The sequence below is a fragment of the Callithrix jacchus genome, chromosome 4, assembly GCF_049354715.1.
Source record: "Callithrix jacchus isolate 240 chromosome 4, calJac240_pri, whole genome shotgun sequence".
Lineage (NCBI taxonomy): Eukaryota > Metazoa > Chordata > Mammalia > Primates > Cebidae > Callithrix > Callithrix jacchus.
The window spans coordinates 170,979,219-170,999,821 of record NC_133505.1 but is presented as its reverse complement, the minus strand read 5'-3'; the positions used below and the strand labels follow the sequence as shown (position 1 = coordinate 170,999,821).

The window sequence follows — 20,603 nt, the reverse complement described above, 5'->3', positions numbered from 1 at the left end:
ATTATGTTAATATTATTAAGAATACAGAGAAATATTATCTCAGCATCCCTAATTAGGTAACAGTGCCTCATTGTTATCAAATGAAACAATTGTATGAAAGAATGTTTATGAAGTTACTGAGTGCCTAGCATGTATAATGCACCTTGCTAAGGACTCCGGATAAATGAGTCCTTCTCCTTAAGGAGGGCACAGTCTGATGAAGAAACAGGAATGTACACAGATGATTTTCTGTAGCATGCAGAATGCTCTCATGAAACTAGGCATGAGATCTAATATGACCTCAAAGATTGGGAGCCCTGCCTGCTGGGAGCTGTTGTGGTGGGTTTGGGGGAGTGTCCTTGGAGGAGGTTAGAGCCAAGTTCATTCTTCAAAAATGAGGAAAAGTTATTGAGACAGTGGAGGGAAATGTTGATGATGACAGTGGTGGAGATAGGGATGCAGGGATCTAAAACTCAGTTAGGTACTGGGGAGCATATTGGAAAGCCAGAGAGTCTCAAAAGATGAGACTGGCATGGAAGGAAGGGATGAGTCATGGCATTTTCTATGTTGTACCTGGGGCTTAGAGTTCATCCTGTGAGTAACTGATGTTTCTAGCATCAGAGAGCAGCATAATGGAGGGTCCTATTTTTCTGTTTGTATGTGAGAGGTATGTACAAAGCAGGATGGAAGAGAAAACTGACTCATACACTATTAATGCAGTTAGGAGAAAGATTATTTGTGACCAAACTAGGAAGGGTGACAATAAGGATGGGAAAAGGAGAATACATTGGGGAAATATTACAGTCACAGAATGGAATATCTGGTTCAACATAAATGATGCCGCGTTAACATGTGAAGGAAATTATGTCAATAACCTTTCATGGTTTTGCTGCAGATACTGAGCAAATGTGGCCAAAGTAAGTAAGAACTAGGTTAGAAGAACCTGGCATAAAGGGAGTGATGGAGACACCTACGTGAACATGCTGTGTTTGTCCTCTTATGAGTAGGTACATCTGAGTGAGTGTGCCCTGCCAGCATTTGGATGTATGGTCTGAAACTAAGTAATTACCATAAAGGCCTCATTAACATCACCTTGGGTATGCAGGGCATGGTGAAAGGGAACAGTGAAGGAAAGAAGATACATGATTTTTCACCTTCTCAGTGAAGAACCTGTATGCTTTCATTGCTTTTTATTCTATTAATTCATTTAGTTCATGAAAAATTATTTCAGAAGGAAAGTTAACAACACAATACTAAAAGGGAAGGTACATCTCACTCTAAGTGGAAGGTAAATATAAACTATACAAAATGTTTAAAATCAGGCTATTAATTTCTATCTAAATATTTTTCTCAGTAAAATCTGAGTCCATGCCCCTACTCTATGTTAAAAGAGAGACAATGAATGTACTAGAGTGATTTTATGAACATAGTTATCCTAGCGGAATATTTCTCTTCCGCCTAATCAAGAATGATAAAGAATTCAAAAGAGAATGACTTTATCACAATGTGATTCAACACCATTTAAGGTATCGAATCTGAATTCCTCCTAAAGCCACTCAGTGTCACCCATGATGTTTGTCTTACAATTTGTAAAAACTGGGGTAGGGGATTCTACTACATTCATTTCCTTGGGAAAGGGAAGATGCAGAATAAATGCAGAGTGCATAACGGAGATGGTACTGGAGCTCAGCTTTGGGTATGCAAATGCAGGGCTTAGGAGCAGGTGCGCAGTTCAGAGCAAGGTTGCCCCACTCCTGGGCTCAGGTTTGGGGCTGCAGAGGCAGGTGTTAGGTGTAGGAGATCAGTCAGGGTGGTGGGAAATATTATAAGAAAGATGCAAATCTTCTTGGAAGGCCAAGAGGTTTTGCAAAGCGTCAGGAAGAAATGAGGCAAAGGCAGTTGTTCTAATAGCTAGAGGCAATTAGGCAGGAGTAGGTACAAAGGACTGTAAAGGAGTTTATCTAAATAGCTTGTTTACTCATGTCCTAAGACTGACCTTCGATCATCTACAGGCAGAAGTGCTCTCTACTTGGGAGGGTCAGCAATGTTAATTACCCACTGATGGTGTTTACTTGAGACCTTTGTCATTAAATCTATACTAAATAAATGCAGAGCCTCTCTGGCATATGAGGGCTTCATAGCCTCTTTGAGATCTATGAGTAAAGGCAAAACATCTGTGTCTTCATACTTCTGTCATTCAACACTCAGAGTCTGCCAGCTGGACTCAGTACTTAGGAGCAGGTGTGCACTCAGAGCAAGGCTGCCCTACTCCCATTGACCAGACTCACACACACAAGGGGAATGGTACAGGGTCCTTGGGACTGGGAGGTGGAATGCCTGAAGAGGAAGTGAGAAATGTGTGGATGCTGCAGGAGCAAGTGTGCACTCAGAGCAAGGCTGCCCTACTCCCATTGACCAGACTCACACACACAAGGGGAATGGTACAGGGTCCTTGGGACTGGGAGGTGGAATGCCTGAAGAGGAAGTGAGAAATGTGTGGATGCTGCAGGAGCAAGTGTGCACTCAGAGCAAGGCTGCCCTACTCCCATTGATCAGACTCACACACACAAGGGGAATGGTACAGGGTCCTTGGGACTGGGAGGTGGAATGCCTGAAGAGGAAGTGAGAAATGTGTGGATGCTGCATCCCCTGAGAAACAGGCTCAGCACCTGGTGATCCTGCCCATGCTGGGGGAAGGAAGGCCAGTGAGGGAAGCCCTGGAGCAGGTAAAAAATTCTAGAACAGAGGAAACCAGGGGACCCTTCCTCAGGTAGAGTCTGAACTTGTGGCAAGACCCCAAAGTAGAAATGGCTCTGATGTCACAAGGTCCCAGCATACCCTGCTTTAGTCCTTGGTCCAAATGTAGTCTGAGGGGATGTTTTATGTAACCAGTAGGGTTTGTAGAAATGTTGGATTTAAATCCCCTCAGTCTACACTTCCTGGCTGACTCTGACCATTCCACAACGCTTTATCACCTGCTACTTTCTCACATGTTTTCTCAGCCTCTCTCTCTCCCAGTCCAGAAGATAGCTGCATTTGTAGCCATGACTAAGTAATCAGGCCTGAATAATCCCTGGGTAATTCCTGGGGTTTCAGTGTGCCTGGGAAACAGGAAGAAGACTCCTTCAGTCACCAGGGCTTAGATAAAACCCCAAGAAGAGGGACTGAATCAAAATTTTGATTAAATGAAGATTAATCCTGGAAGAATGGAATGCTATTTCTGTATAATTTGGGGCAGGCCAAGTGAAAAAATATCAGATATGAAAGTGAGCAGTCACTAACTGCAGAGCAGATGTCAAAGACCTAGTTTTAAATATCTTTTAACCAAAAGACAAGGTGGGTCCTGTACCCAGGCTCACTGGAGCTTGAGCAAGATTGAACAAAGGCTGTGTAGCCACTATAGGGTTGTTTTATGCAATTAAAAAATAATTCCTGAGAACCAGATACTGATGGGGACACAGTCTGCCACAAGTGCCTCCTTGAGTGAGTAGAGATTAGAAACAAGGCCCAGACAGCCCGTTGGGGGATGCCCCCATGAAGGAAGCTGTGCCAGCATCTGACCCTAAGCTATGAGCTCTGAATCCACCATTATATCACCAATGTCTTGCACATTCAGAGTAGTTAAAAATGTTCAATGTGTATTTAACTTGGACAAAAAGAATAGCCAAATATAAGGAAAAATATGGACTACCTAGTGTACTGAAATGTGATGTTAACAATTCTGGAGGGAAAACCAAAGTTCTGTTGAAAGCCTAAAGGAAACACTGTTTTTCTTGAATGTGACTTCCTCGTAGAGATCTACCGTAATCACCACCTCATTTGAAATTGTACTCCCCTCCCCTCTCCTGTCTCATTCCTAAGCCCCCTACCTTGATCTGCATCTTTTTAAATTCATATCTGCCTTTTAAATTTTTTACTGTGTGTCTTTTCTCACTAAAATATCACCTCTGCTTTGGGAGTGTATCAGCCCAGAGAGAGGCTGTGCAGACAAGCAGCATGGACATCTCAGCAGCTTCCTACTCAGGGTTCTTTTTCCTTCAGGAGTCGAACAAGGAGACTTTGCTTATCAAAATTACTCTGAGATCCAAGCTAGTGGAGACTCAATCTTGACATATGCTACTGTGACTTCAGATGCCATGGAGAGAAGATCACATGAGCCATTCCCTGAAGAGAGTGAAGTGAGACAGATGGTTCATCCCTAGGGAAGAATGGCCAATGTGGATGAAAAAGAACCTCATGGGCAATCTACTCCACAGCGGTGCTGCTGTCTCTCCTGCACTCAAGCATCCCAAGCACATGGAACAACAACTAGCATGAGGCAGGTTCTCGGTACTTGTTCTGTTGTCCAGTTTCTTCTAAATTTCCAGGTTTTACAGCAATCAGTGCTAAAGCACACCATGTTTCATGTACTCTGGGGCAGCATGTGAGCCTGCTGTGGTAACACTGCCATGGAAAAACAATGATGAAACAAGTTTCATTGTGTTGCATGACATACATCCCAGGCTTCCTCCAGCCAGGGTGAAAAAAAGAAATAGTCACTTCTTTCTAAAAACACAAAATAATATGCTAATACTTTCCATCTTATAAATGAACTTGAAGCCATTTTTTTCTGGGCTTCTCATCCCTGAAATTCCAAGGATTGCCTCTATATGTTCAAGAATTCATTTTTAAGTACCAGTTGAAGCTGTCAGTGAAGTGGGCTGGTGGTGAACTCCTACATGGCTGACTCACAGGCCCAGCGCCAGCCTCCTCAATCACTTCCAGCACTCTCAGGACACTGACTGGGGGCTCTGGCGCCGGAAGAGTCACGAGTCCTCAGTTTTCCTTAGACAGGGTCTGGCCAGCTAATGGGTCTTGCTGACAATACCTCTCTATTCTTTGACTCCTGCTGCAGGTGCTGATCATTCACTTAGTAGATTATATTCCTTTCAAGTTCATGTTCAGTCAAGAGCACCCCACAGCAAAGCCACAGGAACAGTTTCACAGTGCTTGGTGCTTACAGGCTACCTCAATATACTTGCATACAGTATTTTCTTGGGGACACACCCAAACACCACAAAGAGGTGGCTGAACAAACCTGGGGTCCAGCATCAACAAGACAGAAGTGCCAAGATCCAGTTTCTATTTGTCTGAGATGAAAGTCCACATTCAGACTCCTCTTTACCTTAGGGTGCCTACTCTAGGGCTCTCAGTTTTCTTTGTAACATGGCCTCAGTTAGAGCTATCCAGCCCTTAGACGTGTCCTGACTTTTAACCACCAGCAGATGACCTCACTCTCACTGTCACTCTGATCCTACAAGAGCTCATTGCTCCCAGGTGTATATGTGAATAAGAACGTTGGGCTGGAGGTCCACTTACCCGATGCCCTGATAGTTTATAAGCCCCAGGCTCCTGACAAATTTTACATCCTTAAATCGTCACAGCCAAAAGGGAGCACTCAGTTCAGTCTTTCCAGAACAAAAAGACTCTAAAATGCCAATCTATGAATCAGAAAGCAGAAACTGCTTATGAGATTTTTTTTAAAAGCAGTTTTCTAGCTTTATAATTCTGAAGGTCCAGAGCATTATAGCTAATTAACTTTATTAATTGGAGCATTTTTAGTATATGTTCACCTGGTCCTACTTTTGGCAAGTCATACCACTGAGTCATAATCTGTTGAGAATCACAGAATATGACTTTTGAAAGCTGTATGTTGAAAGGACACAAAACCAGGTAATAATTTGGGACACCTTTTCACACACAGGCAGAGTGATTTCAGAAAGTGAGCTTAACTACCTGGGCTTTCAATTCCTTTCTTATTAAACAAAAGACAAAAATCTGTATATCTCTGGGCATCTCTGTCTCTTTTATTATATCACCTAGTGTTCATAAATCTGTTTGGGTGTGGACCTTGAAATGCAAGGTCTAAGTGCTGCTATTGTTTTATAGATGTTTGTTCATGATCTTACGGAAAGTCTTCTTCGAGTAGGACATTTCAGCTGATGATGATGAGTCTTCCATGAAGCAACCACATGATTCCAAAGAAGAAAATGATAACTCCCATGATGATATTAGAAGACATGGAAAGAGAATTTTCAGTGTCCTATAAGATTTTCCAGTGATATTCGTAGTTCAAAAGGAATGAAAAAATGACTAGATATGTAACGTGCCAGCCGTTTTTCTATTAGACCAGATAGCTCATCTTTTAATCTATCTGTTTTTCATGAGTTGTGGGCACCATTTGTAATGACTACAATTGAATTCCAAATGGAGAAGTCTAAGTTAATTAACTAAAGCCTTTGAAAATGTCTGAAAACTATTATTTTCTGGTAATTGTCCCTTGCCAAAAAAAATACAGATGTTGAAACTATTGTATGAAAAAAATTAGATGTTGAAACTATTGATAAAGTGTGTGCCATTGAATTTTCTCATTAGTGTCTGGATTCCTTCTGAGAAGAAGGGTGGGTGTTTCATTATTTCCCTCTCTTTTGCAATGAGAAAGAGTTTCATCTATTTTGAAGATTGGATTTAAGGTTTGGTGTATTTGATTCAATTATTGTCCAAAATTTGGGGAATGCTTTCTGTTTATTTAATTTCCCAGTATAGAGTCATGTATATACAGTTACAGAAATCAGGGTATTGATCTATTTCTTGTGACTATTAAATATGGTAGAGCTCACACTGTGAGCAGCCCAAAATTTACACAGCAAAATTAGTTATTTATGTGATATGATAATTAAAGTAACAGAATCTGCAGCATAGTATAACAGTCCTAATTTCCAATAATTAGAGTTAAATTCCAAAAAAGAAGCAAATAAATGGAAATACATTTTAAGTATTTTCAAATTTTCAATATTTTAAAAAACTGGCCCTTTAATTTGTGTTCCATGTTTAGCTAAAGAGAAAGTGTTTAATTTATATAAACAAAATATGAATGCCCATTAAGAAAATCATGCAGTTTAAAGATATTTTTTTAAATCATATTTTTATACAGTTTTAATGTTTTTAACAACCTTATATCTGTTTTATATTTGTTTATTATATTTGACTAAATTTGAAAATAAGCACAGTGATATCAGTTAAATAAACAGCAGATTTTATATTAAAGATTATGGGCTTAAAACACATATTTATTTATATATTTCCCAAAACCTTTAAAATAACAGTAAATATATTTTTTTAACCATCAACTTATAAAAACAGAAAGAACCCAGTTTGAAACCTGGAACACAAGTTTATGAGTTGCAACTGAAATAGCAGAACCAGGAAGTAAAAGAAAAGCTGGGCTTGGGCATAGTTAAAAGTCACCTAATTCACAGTGTAAATGAATACTCCTTACCTCCATAAAAACACACAAATTAGTGGGCTCAAGGGCCTTGGGAATTAAAAGTGAATTTGAGAGATAAAATTTGAATTTTTTGAAAATGCTTTTAAGAACTTGTTCAAAACCTTTCCCAAATCCCACACAACTAAGAAACCACTGCATATGGGTGACAGCAAAATAGAGAGTCGTTGGGACGGTTGAGACCAAAGTGTCACATGGAAAGGAGGGTAGTTAATGAATGTTTACATTTGGAATGCCGACAATTTTCAATGATGACAACAATCCTTTGTGTCTTCTTCCTCATAGATCCCAGAATGTTAACACCCAGAATGCTAATTTTCTGACAGTAGTCAAAATACTCCTACCAGGAATTATGGACAGCCCAAGAAGAAAGTCTAGGGGTATCAACCCCTGGTATAACAGTGTTAAGGAGCTACAATGACTTAACTCCCGAGTGAAGCTGGTAAAAAAGCATAAAACACACATGTACACACATACACACACACACACACACAATCATTTAATGTCTCTGGAAGTGGTCCTAAGGGCAATATCTAGTCAAGAATGTCTATCAGATTTTGGTAAGAAAAATAAGAGACTATGGAATGTGAACAAAGATAGCTTCATCGCTCCTCACTCCCAGCCCCACAAGGCAGAGACTCCGCTCTAGAATGCTATATCCAAAAATACAGGGTTGCCTGTTCTCCCAGTACCCACATGAAGGGGTTTCTTCCTAAGAAGAGCAGGACAGTAACATCTCTTATCCTGTCCCCACATCCTATTGTTAAGTTTAAGTCCTGGGAAAGTTTAGTCCCTTCTTTCGCCCAGTTTCTGCTTACGGAATGGAAGTCCTACCTAGGCCATCAAGTGCTAAAGCTGCAGGGATCCTGATCACTCTTGCCCAGGTTCATCTTGTAATGTATCCATGACAAGAGAGGCAAGCCAAGAGTACTCCCAGTTCCTGCATTTAGTTTCTAAAGTAAATGATAGCTCTCTAGTTTGGACACCTGTGAGGTATGAGAATAAACGAAACAGTAAAAATTCTCAAACTCCAGCAAATTTCCAATATATTAATCCAAATTCCACACCCTGAAGTAATAGTGGAAGAAAAAGGGCACCCATTTTTAAAATAAAGTATATTTATCTGTTTCTACATGGGAATGTTCATCTTCTAAAAGCAGTAACAAGAAAGGGAGTCATTAAAATGTTAAAAAGGCAAATGAACAAACAAAAAAGTCCAAAAGACCAAGCAATCGATGGAGCCAGACTCAAATAATATAAATGTTGGAACTATTTGAGAAGTACTTTAAAATAGCCAAATGTAATGTCTTAAAGTTTCAGAAAAGGTGGATAAAATGCAAGATCAGATGAAAAATTTCAGCAGAGATATGAATATTATTAGAAGAAACTAAATAGAAATGTTGGAGAGAAAAACAGTAAAATAAAGGAAGAATGTCTTCAATAAGATCATAAGTAGACTCCAATGTTGTAATTTTTATAGGGTCTTAGGAACTATAGCAATATTTTGTCTTGAGATCTGTCTCTTGAAGACAACCATAAGCCAAGATAGGCACTCTCTAAGAGCACTGATGAGAGATGTAGGTTCAGAGTGTGTGTCACATGAGACACAATGAGGAAGTAAAATAAAAAATGCATGAAGCAGACAACATTTATTACTCTTGGGTCTCACAGAGGTGGAAGTACTAACAGGAGACCAGTAGAAAGGCTGAAGGTGGCAGAGAGCTCAGCCAGTTAGTGAAAAGAGAGAAAATGAAAGAGTGAGAGCAAGAGAGAGAGAGAGGGCCTGTGGGACTGTGGCTCTACTAAGGTCCATGGGTGTTTTCCCTTAGGCTTTCCAGCAAGAATTGGGAATTGAGTAGTCTAAAGAAAACACTAATGAAGGAGGAAATTAATTTATCTAACCTAGGTGTTGAGCATTATGTTTGATCATGGGCAGCAGCTTTGGGGTGTGTTGGGTTTTGGGTCAGTGAGATAAGGAACAAGTAGTCTACATTGAAAGCAAAGGAATGGGAAGTTTAAACGAGGCCAAAGGTGATGGCCTATGAGTGTATTTCATGTAACTTACGTCAGGCCTCAGAATGGATGCTAGGGCAGCAATTACATTAAATAAATTTATGGCATGAGTAAAAATGAGAAAAATGTCAGTGAACTTGAAATAGTTCAATAAAATTATGCAAACTAAATTTTAAAGGTTAGAAAGGATAGAGAAAAGTATATAGCATATAAAAATTGTGGGACAATATTGAATGACTTAATAATGGTTAACTGGAATCTTAAAGTAGAGAAAATAGAAAGATAGATAGATAGATAGATAGATAGTCCACACACTATATATGAAGTAGTAAAATATAATTTGAAGATAGAATTTTATTAGTTAAAAATGTATGTTGACAACCTCAAGGAAATCATGAAATATACTTTTTAAAAGGATTAAAAATGAAGTTCATACAGAAGAAAAAAGTAACATAGAAAATAATAATTGAAATAAAAGAAGACAGAAATATAAAACTAAAAAATACAGAAAATAGAAAACAGTAAGCAAGGCAATATATCTTAATACAAATCTATCTATCTATCTCTGAAAGCATCAAAATTAATGGCGGGCATCGATCTACAGATCCACAAGTACCAGAGAACACAAAGTAAGATAAACACCAAATAAATGTAAAACAAAGAAATAAATGAACAAAATAATATTCCACCCAGGAATGTCCTATTCAGAAACATTATATTTTATGACTATGTTGTTTCTGAAAATAAAACACAAAGAAAAATTTCTGAATGCAACAACAACAAAAGAGACACACTACATAAAGAGGAACAAATTATAGCATACTCCTTAAAATAAACCATGCAATCCAGAAGGTAATTGAGTGACAGTTTTTAAGTAGTAAAAGAAAAAGAAGTCAACATATAATTTTATATTCAGCAAAAATGTTCTTCAACAATAAAGGAAAATGTAGGCTTTCTCAGAATTCAAAAATTGAGATAACTAATTTTCTGCAGATGTACACTGCTAACATATTAAAAGAACGTTTTCAAATAAGACTATAATACCAGACTGTACTTAGGATGTATGCAAAGTAATAAAAAGTGATGAAAATGTAATAAACAAAGGTTAATTTTTTATTGTAAAATATTAATGATTTTGTACTTTAACTTGTTCTAAATGGTATTTTGCTATCCAGACTAAATACATAGCTATCATTACACATTGTGCATTTAAAACAGATTTAAAACTAAAATATAAGACAATCATAACACAAAGGATGAGAGAAAACTATATGGTGAGGTAAGGTCAACACATTAGATATGAAATAGTAAAATACAACTTGAATGTAGAGTTTTATTAGTTAAAAATGTATATTATCAACCTCAAGGCAATCATGAGTTACATTTTACAAAAAAGGTATACAAAAAAAGTTAATATAGAAGAAAAAGTAATTATAAAAGATGATCCATTGAATCAAAATAAGACAGAAATATAAAAACAAAACAAAGAATATAGAAAATAACAGTAAGCAAGGTAATATATCTTAAAAGAAATATATCAATATTCATTTGATAATTTAAACACAGCTAATACATAAAGATTGTCCAATTGGATTAAAAAGCAATACCCATGTGTCTAAAAAAAACTTACTTTAAATGTAAAGACATAGGCTACAATTAAAAGGCTGGGAAAAAGCATATCATGCAAAACTAACCTCATAAATGCAGCTTTAAGTAGACATCAGAACAAGAAATATTGTCAGGAAAAAATCACCATTACACAATTTTAAAAATCTAGAATTCATCATAATCCTGAATGTGTATGCACCTAAAAACAAAGTGTCATGATTCATCAAAAAAATTAATTAAAGAAATAAGCAAGGCCTGGTGTACTGGCTCACTCCTGTAATCCTAGCATTTTGGGAGGCTTGAGTGAGTAGATTTCTTGAGTCCAGGATTTGGTGACTATACTGGGCAACATGATAAAACCTCATCTCCACAAAAAATAAAAAAAATTAACCAGTGATGGTGGCATGCACCTGTAGTCCCAGCTACCTGGGAGGCAGAGGTGAGAGGATCACTGAGCCCAGTGGTCAAGGCTGCAGTGAGCAGTATTGAACTCCTGTACTCCAGCCTGGATGACAGAGTGAGACTTTGTCTCAAAAAAGGAAAAGAAAATAAAAGAAATAGGCAAACCTTCAATTATAGTTGGAGATTTAAATACTCCTCTCTCAGTAATCAATAGAATAAAAAACTCAGTATTATAGAAAAGAAAAAAATACTGTCATCAAAATTAACCTAATGACACTTACAGAACTCACTACCCCAAAACAATAGAATGCACATACTTTTTAAGAATACATGGAGCATTCACAAAGATCCACTCTATGTAGAGTCATAAAACAACCCCCAGAAAATTTAAAAGTCTAGAAACAATATAAAGTGTCTTCTTGGATCATCAGAAAATTAAACTAAAAATTAATAACAAGAGTTGACAAAAAAAATCCCCAAATAGCCGGGGATTAAAGTAAAACATAATTGCATACTTCTAAGTGAAACTTAAATTAAAAAGGAAGTATGGAGCAAAATTTTGAAGTATTTTCAACTAAACAACTGAACACAACACATTGAAATTTGTGATGTATAGCTAAGTAGTCCTTAAAGAGAAATGTATAGCTTTAATTGCTTACATTAGACACAGAGGCCTCCAATAAGTCATCTGTAATTCTCCTCCATGACACGAAAAACAAAAAGGTACATCAAATCGAAAGCAAGTAGAAAATAAGGAAATAATAAAAGTAACAAAAAATTAATAAAAGGAAAACAGAAAAACAATAAAAAAGAATGTAAGCAAAAGCTGAGTCTGAAATTATGTATAAATTGGGAAAACTAACCAGATTGACCATGAAATAAAGCTAGATACAAATTATCATTATCAAAAATAAAAGTGGAAACATAACTACAGACACCATAGATATCAAAAGAATAACAAAATAATTTTAATAGGTCAAAGGCAAATGACCAAGTCTCACTCAAAAAGAAATAGATTACATTAACAGCCCTGTATATTCTAAGGAATTACAAAGTATGCCTCAGAACATTCCAATAATGAAAGCCCTAGACCCAGATTGTTTCACTGTTTAATTCTCTCAAATATTTTAAAACCAAATGTACACAAATTTCTATCAACGTGTAGGAAGGGAGAGAAAACTTCCCAAGCCATTTTTTAGCAAAACTAAAAGGAAATACATTTTAAGGAAAGATTACTACAAACCAGTAACACTCATAAATACAGACACACAAAAATTCAACAAAATGTTAGCAGTTGAAGTCAACAACATATAAGGATTAATCATAACCAACTGCATTTATCCCAGGTATGCGAGGCTTAACTAACATTTTAAAAAACAACCGATGAAATTCACCATAGTAAGGGAATGCATTGGACCAAACAACCAATGAAATTCACCATAGTAAGGGAATGCATTGGACAAAACAACTGATGAAATTCACCATAGTAAGGGAATGCATTGGACCAAACAACCGATGAAATTCACCATAGTAAGGGAATGCATTGGACCAAACAACCGATGAAATTCACCATAGTAAGGGAATGCATTGGACAAAACAACTGATGAAATTCACCGTAGTAAGGGAGTGCATTGGACAAAACAACTGATGAAATTCACCGTAGTAAGGGAGTGCATTGGACAAAACAACCGATGAAATTCACCATAGTAAGGGAATGCATTGGACAAAATTTTTTCTCCTTTAATACTAAAAAACAAAATTTCAGCAAAGGTTAGAAGGAAACTTCCTTAATCTGACAGGCATCTCCAAAAACTATTGTTAACATCACACTCATGGTGAAAGACTGTTTCCTAAGGCGGAAACAACACAAGGCTACTAATCTTACCATTCCTGTTGAACAGACTGCGAATCATAACCAGTTCCCTAAGACAAGTAAAAAATAAGTAAATAAAAGGCACACATAAAGTAGAAAGGGGAAATTAAAAATGTTTCTGTTTCTAGATCATGATTGCCTATTTCAAATTCAGTGGAATCGCTACAAAAGAAGACTAAGTTTTTTAAAGATGTAGGATGCATGGTCAGTATCCAAAAAGAAATTGCTAGAAACTGGTAATGAATCACAGAAATTTGAATTTTAAAACAGCTATTTAAAATAACTTTAAAAATTAAATACTTGAAATAATAAATATGAGCAGCATTTATATTGTAAAAACTAAAACTATAGAAAAAAAATTTAAACCTAAATAAATGGAGCTAGATACTAAGTGTCCATGAATTGAAAGACTAAATTGTCTTCAACGTCAATTGAGATATATGACCTTCAATGCAATACAAGAAAAATCTCAGCAGCCTGACTTGAACATATCAACAAGCAAATTCTAAGATCTCTGTGTATATATATAAAAAAAAAAAACAAGACCCCAAACAATTTTGAGAACTTCTATCATCAGATTTAAAGCTATTTGAATGTTGCAATAATGAAGACAGTATGATATTGAGGAAAGAATAGGATTTAGATTCATTAGACAGAACAGAGAGTCCACAAAGAAAGCTACAGAAATAGTCAATTGATTTTTACAATTGCCCAAAGACAGTTCCATGGTGAAGTAATAACTCTTTCAAAAAGTAATGCTAGAAAATTAGACGTCAAGAAGCCCAAAAAAAACAGAAAACAAGCAAACGAACAAAGCCCCTTAATTTGTGCCTCATTAATATGATTTTTAGATGAAATATAAGCCTAAATGTAGAACACAAAACTACAAAATGTTTAGAAGAAAACACAGGAGAAATACTGATGACCATAGGCAAGGGAAGGGGGTTTTAAATATGACTACATAAGCGCTTAGCATAACATTAAAAGCAACTTATTTGCTGTTTTTTAACAAAATTGAAAGTGCTGGTTTTGCAAAAGAGACATAATAGCAGGAGTGAACTAGCCACAGACTAAGAAAACATTTGCAAATCACATCTCCAATCTAGAATTTATATCTAAAATGTATAAAAAACTCTCAAAACTCAACAACTGAAAACCAAACAACCCAATTAAAAAACTTACATTTAACAAAATAAGATGCATTAATTGTAACCAATAATATAAAATGTTGTCCCATATCATTAGTCACTAAGGACATGCAAATCAAAATCAAAATAAAATATTATTAAGCATTGATGAGAATGTTTGATCTAAAAACAAAAAGCAAAACAAATTAAAAAAGAAGAGATTGCCGAACCAATTTGCTGCAGAGGACACAGAGCAACTGAAAATGGAACATATTGTTAATAGTATATGAGAAACCACTGTACTATTTTTGCAAATTTTTGTTAACTTAAATGCATTTCAATATATACTTTTAAAACAAGGAAAGAAAATTGGTCTAATTAATAGCTGATATGAAAAGGATTGCCGTATTATAAATGTTAAGGAGTAATGTCGAAGCTAATGATACACCCAAACAGAAAACCAAACTGTTTCAAAATGATATCCTCTTTAGCATAAGAAGAGAGTTCAGAAAAGTGTCTTCAAGTGCTCAACAGTAGGATGTTTTCAAGTATGTTCTTGCTTGCATGCAAAGTTTCCGTCAGGGTAGAGAATACATTGATTGTAGAAGAAGGAGTGATGGTCACTTTTTGTACATGGAAGTAAAATAGAGTTGAGATTATGAGAACCATAAACAGCATATCTGTTTCAATAGCATCAGTTTACAAGCTTCTGTTAGTTTTATGATTCAAATGTTTATCCAAAGAGCTGTGTCACTAATAATTCAAGTTTACATGATTTATCAAATATGATATTGTTTTTATAAATCATGACCCAAATGAGATATTGTTCAGAGACCTTTGTGTTTAATTAAATCTCACATAATGTTGAATTGCCTAAATTGTTTTAATTCATGTATCTTGCAAATATTTACTTTATTATCTAAAACAATAATTTCCATATTAGAAATTAGAACATTTCCATGCAAATATATAAGAAAATTAAATTAATATTCACAATTATTTTCTCTGTGAGTGATACTTATTTTAAAAATAGTATTAATCAAATCATCCTGGTTGTTTTTCACATCCACACTCCCTGAAAAAAATGAAAGTAAAAATTTTAAAAATAAAATACATGATTGCTTTTGTAAAACTTCCCAGATATATCCTAATATTCTGTGCTATATTTTTGTAAATAAGTTTATAAACACTTGTCTAAGAAACAGGAAAGAATGTACTATACCAGAAAATTTTTTTAAAAAAAAAGAAGTTTAAATGTGGCACATATACACCATGGAATATTATGCAGCCATCAAAAACGAGTTTGTATCCTTTGTAGGGACATGGATGAACCTCGAAACCATCATTCTCAGCAAACTGACACGAGAACAGAAAATCAAACACTGCATGTTCTCACTCATAGGTGGGTGTTGAACAATGAGAACACATGGACACAGGGAGGGGAGCATCACACACTGGGGTCTGTTGGGGGGAAATAGGGGAGGGACAGTGGGGAGTGGGGAGTTGAGGAGAGACAGCATGGGGAGAAATGCCAGATATAGGTGATGGGGAGAAAGGCAGCAAACCACACTGCCATGTGTGTACCTATGCAACTATCTTGCATGTTCTTCACATGTACCCCAAAATCGAAAATGCAATTAAAAAAAAAAGAAGTTTAAAATATAGCTCAACTCCTAAACATTCAAGTACTATTGTTGGATATTCATGTATTATTTAAAAGTACCAGTGAATGCATTTATAAATTATGTTTCTAATGGTGTGCTAATGGAAGAAAATGAAAAAAATAGTCAAGAATTGTGAGCTTACAAATGACCTTTAGCTGACACCAATTTAGGTGTGATTAAATACTAAAGACACACAAAGTTAGAGTCAGAATGACAAGATGCCACTTTATTTTTAAAAATTCTCACCTCCTTTACAAAATTAAGAAAAACACAAAAAATTGCCCCTGCAAGTTGCAGATTCCAATGCTTCTTGTTACCAAGAAATTGCAAATCCAGTAGTAAATTTTGAAAATATATTGTTAAATTAATTATTACGCATTTCATCACGAAACTCCATGCATCTTTGCATTGTATGTGACATAACATATACATTGCCTTTGAATCTAACAACATTGGTTTACTCCATTTCTCCCTTTGATGTTACACAGTAACTTTTACTTTTTATCTTATTTTAGTTGCCAAGTATTAATTTATAGTATAGAAATATTAGTGTTTTGTTTTTTTAGAAACAGGATCTCACTATGTTGCCCAGAGTGTCCTTAGAACTCCTGGGCTCCAACAATCCTCCCATCTCAGCTTCCCAATTTCTCACCCTCCCAAGTAGCTGGGACAAAATGTGGGGACCACTGAGCCCAGTCAATTAATTTTTGTGTGCTTTTTCCAAAATGGACATTTCTATACCATTTTTAACATACGGCACTAGCAATGAAAATCATCATTGGATCTCATGCCCACAAACTTTTCAAAATCAATCAGGAGGCTTAAGTAGAACATAATACATTATGTCTCTTTACATTTACTTTGAGTCTGTTTCCATGAGAAGCTAGAATTCATCTACAATAGTTTGCACATGCTACAACGTACCAGGATTCAATTTAATACAATTAGAAGATATACAGTAATATACTGATGTGAACGGGTGGTGAAAAATTGAAATTTACACAGAAAGAAACCAGCAGAGAAGTTAAGAGAACAGATTTAAAAATCAAAAACTCCAGATATGTAATAAACCAAACCTAAGGAAAATTTTAAAAGTCATATTCAGCTCAAAAGACATTTAACTTGAGGTGTGTTGAAGAAAACAATTCTTCTGCCTGATTTATTCTGAAGAGACAAAAAATGTGGAACTGTAACAAAGTCATCACTTTTAATGTAAGTCAATTTCCTTAGAACAGTGCTATTTAGGCATTCTTGTGCTTATACACTCTAAAAGTGGGATCGCACGGTTTCACTTTCACTTTAAATGTAGAAAACTGCAGTAAAACATTGCTCCCACTCTAACAATGAGGAGCAGCCAGATAAACTATAAAATTATACTGGTTCAGCCTATCAGAGGGCCAAAGCAGTCAAGTGAACTGAATTCCAGTATGTGACAAGCCCCTCAGAAGGCAGAGGGGCACATAAATTGTTTCCTCTTTTGGAGCAGGAGAGGAAGGGTAGCATCAAACATGATACCAGGCAAAAAAAAAAACCAAAAAACGTCTTTAACAAATAGTTGAAGGAAGAGTGTGCTCCTGAATGAGTCAGCAACCCTTTGCCAGCTCCTTTACACCTACCATAAACCTTTTGCAACCATTTGCCAGCTCCAGCTACCACTGGATACTTACAGGGAAGACTGAAGCCCAGAGCCATCCCAGACATACAGATGGTGAACAGTTACTGCAGGAGACGCAGGCACAGAACTGTCAACACTGTGAACTCTTCTCTCCTACGAAGCAAATGCCATGTGCCACTTGGGGAAAGCCAGGAAATGCTGCTGCCATCTAGTCTCAGTCCAAGGCCAGGAGCTTCGGGGGAGGGTGGGAAACCTGCACATCTCCATCTGTCATTCATAATGTAACACTGATCTGCTAATGAGAGGTGTAGGGAAAACACACTCATGGACACAACCCTGCTCTGAAGCAAAGGAGAGCTCAGCTGACACTGGACAGGGACAAAAAAAGACACTTGTGCTCAAGCAGCCCCACTGACATGCAGCAGAGACTGGCACCGCGTCAGGGAGGGAGGATGATGAGAAAGCCCCACCTCTGAAGTGCAGATGCACAAGGCCTGACAAGGACTAAGGAGGGACCGCAAAATGCCACCTTCCTCCTCCCCGAAAAGACTTCCCCAGGAGCCTGGCATTGAGTAACAAACAACAGCACTCTACTGTGGGGGACTAATTATGAACAAACAGGAACTCTGAGCACTGAGAGAAAGGCTATGAAAATGTGTCCACTGGATATGCTAAGAAAAAAAGACAATGCCAGAGATAAAGAATTCCTTTGACAGGGATGCCAGGAAGTTAAACACAAAATTCATGTGCCTAGAGGGAAAAATGGAGGAACGTGAAGACAGGTCAATAGAAATGTTTCAAATTGAAACCCAAAGAGAAAGAAGAAGGAATAAAATGGAACAAAAATCCAAGAGCCCTGTCGAAAGGTCTTATATGCATGTAATTGGAATTTCAAAAGGAGAAGAGAAAATGGGACGAAAGAAATATTGAAGATGTAATGACCAAGAAATAGACAAATGCAATGAAAGGAAACCCACCACGGATCCGAAACTCGAGTAACCCCTAGCAGGATTAAAGAGAACTCTGAATGTATCATACTGAGACTGTTAGAAATCAAAGACGAGAAACATTTTGAAGGCATCCAGGGATCAGAGAATAAAAAAGTATACACAGACAGACAAAGACGAGAGGACGACAGGCTGTCATCAGAACATACCCAAATCAGATGAAAATAGAGTCACGTGTTTAAAGTGCCAAATGAAAAACCTGAAAACCTACAATTTTATACATGTAAAAATATCCTCTAAAAGTGAAAGCAAAGAGTTTTCTTTCAGAAAATCAAAACATAACTGACATTGTGGCCAGCATATCTAAACTAAAAATATTTCAATGAAGTCCATAAGAAAGGGTATAATGTAAGATGGAAAAATAGAAATAAAGAGCAGCAGAAATAAGAAAAATGCAAGCAAATATGAATGAACTTTTTTCTTATTTATAATTTTATCTTTAACAGAAAAATAAATGTCTAAAGATTAATAATAAGGCTTTACAGGATTTACAATATGTAAAATTCAAATGTATGACAAAAACAAGGAAGTAGGGGATGAAAGGAAACCATATATTGGGAAGTTTCTTACAATTTATGTGAAGAGGTATTTTTTTATATGTGACTGTGATCATTTAAAAATGTATATAAGCCATAGATATAAACAATTGAAAAATAATAAAACAAAATTCTATCAAGCCAATAAATAAAAATGAATCTTAAAATATATTTAATTAATTCAAATTGAGGCAGAATAAAGGGCAAAAGGAATAAATTACATTTAGAGAAAGTAGAAAATGAATAGCAAGATGGAGGATCAATTCTCAACCATCGTGAAGAAGTACATTAATATAAAAGGTCTAAATGCCCTATCTAAAGGACAAGACATAATATTGATATAGAAGCAATGCCCAACTATATTTTTCTGTATGAAATATACTTTAAATAGAAAGGTATACATGAGTTAAAAGTAAAAGGGAGGAAAAAGTTATATTATGCAAATGCTAAGCAAAATAAATTTGCAGAGACTCTGTTACTATCAGACAAGCTACATATCAGAATGAGAAATATTACCAGGGATGAAAAGGGCAATTCCACATGTATGGACATCAATTTAACAACAAGACATAACATTCTAAATATGAGTGCAGCAAAATTCAAAATTCAAAATATACAAATAAAAGCTGATAGAACGAAGAAGAGAAACAGAAAAATCTACAATTATAGATGGGAACGTCAATCTCCTCTCTCAGTAACTGTGAGAGGAATGAAGGAGGCAGCTGACTACCTGTGCTACAGACATTACAAGGACAAGTGAATATTATGATCACCTCTTTGCTAGTAAACTTGATGATTTTGATGAAATGAACAGATACATGAAAAACACAAATCATCAAACCTTACTCAAAAAGGAATATAAAGCTTTATATCCTGTACAGAAATTACTTTCTTAGTTAAAATCCTCTGACAAGTGTCTTGGCCAAGATGAGGTCTACCAAATGCTAAAGGAAGGAATAGTACCAACCTCACACAAACTCCTCCAAAAACATGTAAAAAGAGGAAGAATCTTTCTTACACGTTTTAGGAGTTCTTCAATTACCCTGATACCAGAGGAAAACAAAGTGTTTGCAAAAAAAGTATTAATAAGTATCACGTACATAAAAATTGCCATATTAGGAAATAAAAAGCCATATGTAAAACAATAATACACCATGACCATATTGGACATATGCCATGAATGAAAGTTAGTTTCAACATCCAAATGTCAATTAATATAATAAACCATAAGATAAAACAAGTTGATCAAGAATTTTTTAAAATCTTAATGGGAGCAAAAAAAACTATTTTGCAAAATCCAACACCAATTTATGATATTCAGTTTTTGCAAACTAGGAATGGAGATAACCTCCCCATACTGATGAAAGTCTTCTATAAAGAACCAATATCTAACATTACATTTCAGGAAAAAGGCTGAATATTTTCACCTCAGAATGTGAACAAGGCAAGAATGGC

At 36.0% G+C, this 20,603-nt stretch overlaps 1 long non-coding RNA gene across 1 annotated transcript; it reads right to left on the bottom strand.

Moving 5' to 3' along the window:
- Window positions 1-10,408: 10,408 nt before the first annotated feature.
- LOC118153041 (uncharacterized) lies at window positions 10,409-17,995 on the bottom strand. The gene is made up of 2 exons (XR_004742206.3): window positions 17,658-17,995; window positions 10,409-14,949 (listed from the first exon to the last, which is right to left on the bottom strand). It is a non-coding gene; the product is annotated as an uncharacterized LOC118153041 (long non-coding RNA).
- Between the last annotated feature and the right edge of the window lie 2,608 nt (window positions 17,996-20,603).